Source organism: Pipistrellus hanaki (assembly GCF_964339955.1).
Source record: "Pipistrellus hanaki genome assembly, chromosome: 18".
Classification (NCBI taxonomy): domain Eukaryota; kingdom Metazoa; phylum Chordata; class Mammalia; order Chiroptera; family Vespertilionidae; genus Pipistrellus; species Pipistrellus hanaki.
This window is the reverse complement of record NC_140520.1, coordinates 7,382,243-7,391,767: the sequence shown is the minus strand read 5'-3', so window position 1 is coordinate 7,391,767 and position 9,525 is coordinate 7,382,243. Positions and strand designations below refer to the sequence as shown.

The following is a 9,525-nucleotide window of genomic DNA, read 5'->3' as shown; positions in this document are numbered from 1 at the left end:
TTCACGGCACTTTACGACAGCGCGCCGGCTTCCGCGCCACCGAGCGCGGCGGGAGGCTAAGTCTAAACCTGAGGTGACTGACGTGCCAGCTTCTGAGGAGGGACGAGGCCAGTGGTTCCGCATCGCTGTCCGAGCAGAGGGTACGTGAGGGAGCCCTGCTCCTCCGGACACGATGGAGGGAAAGGAGGGAAGGAGGGAGGGGAGGGGCCTTCCGATTTTGCCTCAGGGTTGTCCGAGGGCACAGTTCCTTTCCCGCCTTTTGTTCTGTTTGTTGTTCAGCGCCGGTCTCCCCGCTGGGGAGGTCTGCTGGGCACCCCAGGCCCCCCGCCTCCCCGCTGAGGGTCCCGCTGGGCACCCCAGGCCGCCTGTGTCTCCCGCTGAGGGTCCCGCTGGGCACCCCAGGCCGCCTGTGTCTCCCGCTGAGGGTCCCGCTGGGCACCCCAGGCCGCCTGTGTCTCTCGCTGAGGGTCCCGCTGGGCACCCCAGGCCGCCCGCCTCCCCGCTGAGGGTCCCGCTGGGCACCCCAGGCCGCCTGTGTCTCCCGCTGAGGGTTCCGCTGGGCACCCCCCGGCGGGTCGTGGGGCCTGATTTCCTCGGGTTTGTCCCCTGCCCACATTCGGGGAGTCCCAGGGGGCGTGTGGGCACCAGCCTCGGTCACCCTCGGCTTCGGCAGCCCGGCTCCTCCTGCCGAGGGGACTTCAGGCCTCACGCGGTGCTTCCACAGGGGGAATTCCTCCAGACGCTCAGGCGGGCGGGATGGGTGTGTTTACTGTAAATGCTCTGGGTCGCTCGCTGGTGGCGTCAGCCAGAGACTAATTTGCTTAAGTGTTGATTATTCAGAATTCTCCCGCTGCTTCCTCGAGATGCCTTGACTTTATGTGTGTGTCCCCCCCCCACCCCCATTCCATCCACCCTTTGCACTTACACACTTTTTTATTTTATTTCTTCATTTCATTCATTTTATTTCATGATGTCAAAGTGGACAGGAGAGGGAAAGAGAGAAACATCAATGATGAGAGAGAATCATGGGTCTGCTGCCTCCCGCACGCCCCCCACTGGGGATGGAGCCCACAACCTGGGTCAGAGGTCCATGCTCAACCACTGAGCCACCCAGGCTGGGCTGCTCTTACACACTTTTAATGAGTGATTCCACCTATGCGGATCCATCCCTCACACCATAAGCAAAGATCTTCAAAGGCATCGAAGATGTCAATGGAGAAACCTAACAGTTTTATAACTTCCAGGAGAGAACATAGGAGGAAATATTTGTGACCTTATTTAGGCAGACTTAAGTCACCTCGCCTGTGAAACAGAGATAATGGAACCATCCCCCATAGCAGTGGTCGGCAAACTCCTTAGTCAACAGAGCCAAATAGCAATAGTACAATGATTGACATTTCTTTTGAGAGCCAAACTTTTTACACTTAAACTTCTTCTAATGTCACTTCTTCAAAATAGACTCGCCCAGGCCGTGGTATTTTGTGGAAGAGCCACACTCAAGGGGCCAAGGAGCCGTATGTGGCTCGAGAGCCGCGGTTTGCTGACCACTGCCCCATAGCATTATTGGGAGGATACATATCAAGGCCTCAGCACAGTGCCAGGCAGTTAGTCATATTGGCAGGCAGAGAGATGGAGTTTGGAATTTTATAGTTATCTGGTGTCCATCAGTTTATGGTATTACAGTTAGCCTCCTTTATCCCACCTGGATTGGTTCTCATTTTTTCCCATTCACAAAAGTTCTTTGAAACAATGTAAGTTCATTCATCATAGATCAATCCTCTAAATACAATATTTTATTGGTTCATAAAGGGTCATTTTAATCAAACATTATTCTACTCTGATATATTGTTTTTGAGGAAAAATTTTCATTCCTCTCACTCTACCATTGAGTTTAGCGCAGTAACCTTGGTTGGCAACAAATAAATGTGGATCCAGCAATTTGTTCATGCTTAACGAAGAAGGTGGCTAATGTTGCAAATGGAGTTTATTTCTTAATGTTTCAGTAAGCAGTTTACCAGAGAGCGGATAAGATGTGCACTTAGTATCAAAAAATTAAATGTTTACACTTTTTTTTTAGATGTCCTACACCAATAAAAAGGAAAATTGTGGTACATTCATACAATACAGTACTAGATGGACAGCAATGAGAAAGAACTAAGTCCCAAGACAAGAAAGGCCCTGGAGCAGAAGATACCATGGAAATCGGCCGTAGCTTATATATAGCAAAGTCCACAAAATTGTAAGTAGTTTGACGAATTTTTGCGTATGTGTACAACCATGTACCCACCTCCCAGATCAAAAGACAGCTTATTTCCCGCATCACAGAAGACTCACTTTGTGTCCTCCCGTGAATGCCTTCCCCTCCCCAAGGTAACCATTATTTTACTCTGGTACTATAAATTAGTTTATCTATTCTTTTATTATTATTATTTTTTTAAAAATATATATTTTATTAATTTTTTTAAACTGAGAGAAACACCGATTAGCTGCCTCCTGCACACCCCCTACTGGGGATGTGCCAGGAACCAAGGTACATGCCCTTGACTGGAATCGAACTTGGGAACCTTCAGTCCACAGGCCGAAGCTCTATCCACTGAGCCAAACCAGTTAGGCCTCCTCTCCACTTTCTGTCTTCTATAAATGTGTTGAAATCACTATTCATATTTTTTCTTTCCTTTTTTATATAATCTTTATTGTTCAGATTATTACAGGTGTTCCTCCCCCCTTTGCTCCCCTCTACCTGATTCTCCACCCCACCCCATGTCCTTACTCCCTGCCACTGTCTTCATCCATAGGTGTAAGATTTTTGTCCAATCTCTTCCCACACCATCAGACCTCCTTCCCCCTGAGAATTGTCAGTCCACTCCCTTTCTATGTCCCTGATCCTATTATATTCACCAGTTCATTTTGTTCTTCAGATTTTTTATTCACTTGATTTTTAGATTCACTTGTTGGTAGTTATGTATTTGATGTCTTTTTGTTGTTCATAGTTTTTACCTTTACCTTTTTCTTTTTCTTCCTCTTCTTAAAGAATACCCTTCAGCATTTCATGTAATCCTGGTTTGGTGGTGATGAACTCCTTTAGTTTATTCTTGTCTGTGAAGCTCTTTATCTGACCTTCAATTCTGAATGATAGCTTTGCTGGGTAGAGTAATCTTGGTTGTAGGTTCTTGCTGTTCATCACTTTGAATATTTCTTGCCATTCCCTTCTAGCCAGCATAGTTTCTGTTGAGAAATCAGCTGACAGTCGTATGGGTACTCCCTTGTAGGTAACTGTTTTTCTTTTGCTGCTTGTAAGATTCTCTCTTTGTCTTTTGCCCTTGGCATTTTAATTATGATGTGTCTTGGTGTGGTCCTCTTTGGATTCCTCTTGTTTGGGGTTCTGTGTGCTTCCTGGACTTATAAGTCTATTTCTTTCACCAGGTAGGGAAAGTTTTCTGTCATTATGTCTTTCAGTAGGCCTTCAATATCCTGCTCTCTCTCTTCTTCTGGCACCCCAAAAATCCGGATGTTGGTATGCTTAAAGCCGTCCCAGAGGCTCCTTACCCTATCCTCACACTTTTTGATTCTTTTTTCTTTCTCTCTGGTTGGGTATTTTTTGTTTCCTCATATTCCAGATCTTTGATTTGACTCTTGAGGTACGTTGATCTACAGTTGAGTTTCTGTATATTCTTTATTTCAGACAGTGTATGCTTAATTTCTGACTGGTCCTTTTCCATTTTTTTGGTATTCTCATTAAGGTCCTTGAAGGTCTGTCTCTTCAAGTTTCTCAGCGGTTTTTAGAAGATTCTTGAGTAACCTTATAAATGTGATTCTGAACTGTGTCATCCAGTAGTTTACTTTCCTCTATCTCTCCCATTCGTGACATGTTTCTGTGTCTCCGCATTTTGGTTGCCTCCCTTTGTTGATGGAGTGGCTTTGAGTAGTAGGTGACCTATAGGGGCCAGTAGCTCAGCTTCCCCAATCACCCGAGGTGGTTGCTCTTGGTACACTCTTTGTGGGCTGAGTGCAAAGTCTTGGTATAGTTAAGCTTTGATTGCTGTTGGTACACTGACCCCCACCCCCCATGTATAACTAGATCTTTTCAACCAAAATTAAACCCTTGTCTATATCAAATTGCAGAATTACTTGGAGTGGATTCAGTTTCACATTTTCTAAAACCTAGGCAGGCTTGGGATATGATTCCCCCTAACCTCATTTCCTTGCATTTTATTCTGTTTACTTGGTTTTCTGTTTGTTTTCCAGCAATATTTTTTGTTGTAACTTGGAGTGGCAGTGTTACTTTTCAGCATTTTAAACAACTCGCCATCAGAGCTCATTCGGTCTTTGAAAATAGTGACTTATTTGGGTCCTGACCCCTAGAAAATCTGTATTTTAATCATATCTTTCTGGCTATTGCTGATCTTTGGTCATTCACTAAACAATACTTGATGAAACTCTAATAGTGTCAGCAGTTTATTCCTTGAACACTAGTTGCAGGAACAGTGAAAAGCTGTGGTCTGGAGCCTGGGCTTTGGAATCAAGTGGTGTGAACCCTTGAAATCAGACTCCTCTTAATAGCAATATAACCTTCGGAAAGCCCCGTAGTTCTCAGTTGTATTACGTCTAAAATTCAGATAATAAAGGTACTTTCCTCATAGGACTATCATGTGGATTAAATGGGGTAATGCTACATATTTGAACAGCTTTGAAAGTGTTTTGTACTTAGAAGTCATTCATTAAATGTCAGTTTCCTTTATAGATATTACTGTCTTTAGGGTTTTCGTGAGGATTAAATGTGACGATATAAGTAAAGTGTATGTCAAAGGGCCTGCTGATATTACTATTAAGCCCTGTTATCTTAAATTTTTAAACGTTTTAGGTTTGATTTTTAATGGAATGGACCTTTGTGGTTTTACAATCCTTTGCCTAGAAGGGTCTCTGTGTGTTTTTAACCTCTTAAGTACTTTCTAATAAAATTTTTTTGAAGTCATGGCATTCCTGTCTGTATTTTCTCTTGCAATTTCTTTCCTGAGCTGCCAACCCAGCTGCTCAATCACAGGCCTGCTGCACTTAGTGTTCTGCTGAGAACTGAACCTCTTCCCATCAGCCATGCTCTCTTCCCCGGCCGCCTGCAGTGCGGAGCTCACAGCCACGCTGAGCCCTCAGCCTTGCTGGTGCCGACCCGTCAGATGCATATGTCGCTTCATTCTAATTCCTCATTCCAAGGTCTGCTGTTCTCCAGAATTACCTCATCACTTCCTAAAACATTCCAGGCTCTGGGGACATATAATCCATTATAACACTGCTCTAAATATTTTTTTCCAAAATGCTTTATTTGCTTGAAATCCTTCAGTGTTTCCCACCACCTTTAATATAGAATCCAGACTCCTTGGCATGGTGTGTATACGGCCTTTGGTGTTCTGGCTGGTGTTTCTCTAACTGCATCTCTGACCTCTGCTGCATGCCACTCACCTGCAGTCGGGACCAGGGCGCGCCCCCTCCCAACTCCTCCCCTCTCGCCCCCACTCTCCTTATCTCCCCCCCTCCCAACACCACACCACCTCTCCTCAGTGTGGCCCTTCCTCCTGGGTGCTCCCTGCTCAGCTCTCACACTTCAGTTCAATGTCACTTCTTCCAGGCCCTGCTTCTCTTTCTTATCCGCTCACCTGGTAGTGACATTCTTCCCATTTCCTGTTCCTTCCATGGTACCAAGCATTTCTCCTGCCTGCGTTGGTCTGAGTCTTCCCTAGACTGGCAGCTCCCTGACGGCAGGAACTGTGTCTTGGTGTCTTGTCGACTAGAATGTCCCTGTGCAACATACTTAATAAAAGTTCGTTGGATAAAAATGTGTCTGGTATCTGATTTCTTCACAAATAATTACTGTTGTCCACAATTACAATGCTTTTTACACAGATGTTGTAATGCAAAGTAGGTTTCCTCTCAAAATAGTCACAACTGTTGGATCAAAGAGCTTTGAGATAAGAGAAAGTAGGTCAGGCGTACAAGTGGCAGTGAATACAGAAAAGCCGTTTCCCTGCAGACCTGACACTAGCTGCCTCAAGTTACGCCCAACTTCAAAGGTTAAGGGCACTGGCGTCCTCAAAACTGCCCTCGTTTCACACACCACTGCAGCCTGGGGATCCCCAGGGCTCCCCTCACTTCTGGCCAGCTGGTCGCAAATTTGGGAGGTTCCTTAATAATCGACCTATCACTGGGGAAATTCCAAGATGTACCAGAAGGAACCTGGAAAAAGGGGCACCCACATTCTTTATCCAACAGTCAGAGACCATCAAAAAACAAGCCTGGCCCCTGGAACTAAAGCATTTGCAAAACGTAACTTGTGTTATAGTCCAGGATTTGTGTTCACTTGTCTGTTTCACTCATATCAAGAAAGGATCGTGATTTGGAGGAAATGAACCAGGCTCTCGAGATGCCTGCACTCCTGTGTCCATTGCAGTGTCATTCCCAATACTAAGATGTGGGAGCAACTTGAGTGTCCATCACAGGTGAATGGATAAAGGGGTGTATATATGCAGCTGTGAGCAAAGGAAGTCCTGCCATTTGCAGCAACCTGGGTGGCCCTTGGCATTATGCCAAGCGAGAGAAGTCAGAGACAGAAAGTACTAAGTAGTGTCACTTATATGTGGTATCTTAGAAGTCAAAGGCGTAGAAACGGAGAAGTGATTGCCAGGAGCTCGTGTGGGGGAAATACGGAAAGGTGGATAAAACTTTGTTTTAGTTACAAAACGAATAAGGTCTGAGGATCTAAGGGGTAACATGATTATAGTTAATAGCATTGTATTATATAATTGAAATCTGCTAAGAGAGCAGACTTAAATGATCTCACCAAAAAAAGCAGAAAGGACTGGAATTCATGTACTGATTAAGTCTGAAAAGCACGCAAAAACTGGGTTGTGTCAACATGGTTTTCCAGTGGGCAGTCTGTTAGAGGCTGTCCGTACAATAAGTTGATCAGAGCACGGAAATACTTCTGAGAAAAAATGTTCAAAGTACATCCATCCGACAAAGGATTCATATCTGAAGACTTACCAGTAAGTTCTGCTTAGAGGGAAATCTCCCTTTTCTGCCTTACTCTCACATCACAGCCGCATTCCCTGACACCAGGTGTGTGGGGTTTCCCCCCCACCAGTTGCAGGTCCTACAATTCAACTGCCCAGGTTAAGGCTCACCCCCGCAAGGCCGCTTGCCACTTCACCAATCACCAGTAATAGGTCCTGAGGATTGATGCTTGTTTTTTCCAACACTAAGCAAGTCTGCAGTTCTCCGAATACTGAGATGGTATCCACATGTCCTACAGTTGAAATCAGTTTTGACACAGTCTTCCGGGAAATGATGTCAGATCCCACAGGTGAAGGACTCAGTCCTAGGAGACGGCCCCCGTCCAGGTGGTTCCCGGGGCTGCTGGCTGACTGTAGATCGGAGATGCCCACTGCCCCTGTCAGAGTTTGATGCATTTGCTAGAGCAACTCATAGAACTCAGAGAAGCATTTTACTAACTAAATCACTGATCCTATCTAAGAGGAATATGCTAATTATCCGTTACACCCTGAGGCATAATGACCAACTGCATTAGGACCCGATCATGGATCTGCAGGACTGTGGGGCAGCGAACTACAAGTGGGTGGCAGAGACCTATAGGAGGGGGCAGGGCAGCAAGCTATGGGGGGGGGGGGGAAGGGGAGAGGAATAGGAGGGCGGCAGCGACCTACTGGCACACGAATGGGTTGTAGGGCTATTAGTTTGTTATAAAGGGATAGAACTTGGGAACTGCCAGGTGGAAGACATGCGTAGCTCGAGGTACCGGGAAGGGGGCTCAGCTTTCATGCCCTCTGGGCTACTCTCCCACAATCTCTAGGTGTTGAACCTGAGAGCTTTGAGGTTTTTATGGAGTTTTTATGGAGTTTTGGGGTTTTTATGGAGTCTTCATTAAATAGGCACAGCTAATGAAATCAATGGCCACTGTGATTAAAAAAAAATATTGATTTCAGAGAGGGGGAGAGAGATAGAAACATCAATGAGGAGAAAGAATCATTGATTAGCTGCCTCCTGCACGCCCCACACTGGGGATCAAGCCGCAACCTGGGCATGTGCCCTGACAGGGAATCGAACCATAACCTTCTGGTTCATGGGTTGATGCTTAATTCCTGAGCCATGCCAGCTGGGTGGCCAGTGTGATTGAGTCAACCTCCCACCCCTCTCCCTCTCTGCAGGTCAAAGTGAGGCAGTGGGATAAAAGTTGTAATTCTCTCATTATGGTTGGTTCCCTTGACAAGCCCCCCATCCTTAGGGATTTCCAAAAGTTACCTCATTGACATCCACTCAGGTGTGGTTGAAAAGAGGCTTTTTGCATAGCAAGAAATTCCTTTTTTTCTTTATGGCTCCGGAGCTATTTCAGGCACTGGTGACACATGGCCACGTCATGTAACAAAAGATGCCTCGGTGGTGGTATATATAATAGAAAAATCACCATGGAAGAAGACCAAATGTATATTTCTTATTACAAATCACAATATGACACCAGGTTACCCATAACTTCTGCCCAGTTTGGCTACAGTTTTAGTTTCCCATGACCCTCCTGGGATTAAATCATTTGCTGGAACAGCTCCTAGAACCCAGGGGAACACTTCTGTTTACTGGTTTATTGTATAATTAGAGGCCCAGTGCATGAAATTCATTCACTGGTAGGGGCCCTAGGAGCTGCCGGCTGGGCCTCCTTCCCTTCCCCTTGCTGGCCCTGTCCCCTGGTCGAACTCCTGGACATCTCCCAGTCGAGGGGACAATTTACATACTATGCTTTTATATAGGACTAGAGGCCCGCTGCACGAAATTGTGCAAGGGCCTTGGCCCCTGCTGCCACCTCGGCCACCTCTGCCTCGGCCCCCACCTGTTGGGGCTTTGTCCTGAAGGAAGGACGTCCAGTCTAATTAGCATATTGCCCTTTTATTATTATAGATAGAGGATATAATAATGGGCACGCATGAACTGCTGGATGAGGAGATAAATAGGGTGAGGTCTAGAAGAGTCCTTAGAGCAATAGCCTCTGTCCCTGTGTAGGGGTGCACCAACTTCCAGACATATGCTCACCAACCCGGAAGCTTCTGGAACCCTGAACTACTGGGGTTTCTATGCAGGCTTTATCACGTTGGCACTGTTGCTTAGCCTCTCCAGAGACTGAGGAACTCTGACAGTTCCAGGCTTCTAATCATGCTTTCTGGTAACCAGTCCTTTCTGGGAGCCCACCAAGAGTCTCAGAACAAATGATGTCTCTATCACCAGAAATTCAGAGGATTTAGGAGCTCTGTGTCAGATGTTCCTGTCACCTAGGAAATTACAAAAGTCTTAGGAGCTCTGTGTCAGGAACCCAGGCCAAAGACTAAAGATTAGAACAAAAGATTCTCCCAGTAGCCCCCTTTGCAAGGGTTTTCAAAGCTCGGTGTTATGTACTGGGGCAGTGGCCAATATAGACATTTTTTGTTTGTTTGTTACTTTACACTACTCAAAGATAAGAGTACTCAGTTTTTA

The 9,525-nt window shown here is 45.9% G+C and overlaps 1 protein-coding gene across 3 annotated transcripts in view; it reads left to right on the top strand.

Moving 5' to 3' along the window:
* The first annotated feature begins 34 nt into the window (after window positions 1-34).
* S1PR1 (sphingosine-1-phosphate receptor 1) overlaps window positions 35-9,525 on the top strand; it is a 97,718-nt gene continuing 88,227 nt past the window's right edge. Inside the window, exons 1-3 of one of the 3 annotated variants that reach the window (XR_014793354.1) lie at window positions 35-140; window positions 2,078-2,239; window positions 5,016-5,823. The gene's annotated coding sequence lies outside the window, so the exon portion shown is untranslated. Of the gene's footprint in view, window positions 141-2,077; window positions 2,371-5,015; window positions 5,824-9,525 lie in introns of those variants that run through there. The other 2 variants (XR_014793355.1, XM_084866086.1) reach the window with 2 other exon arrangements.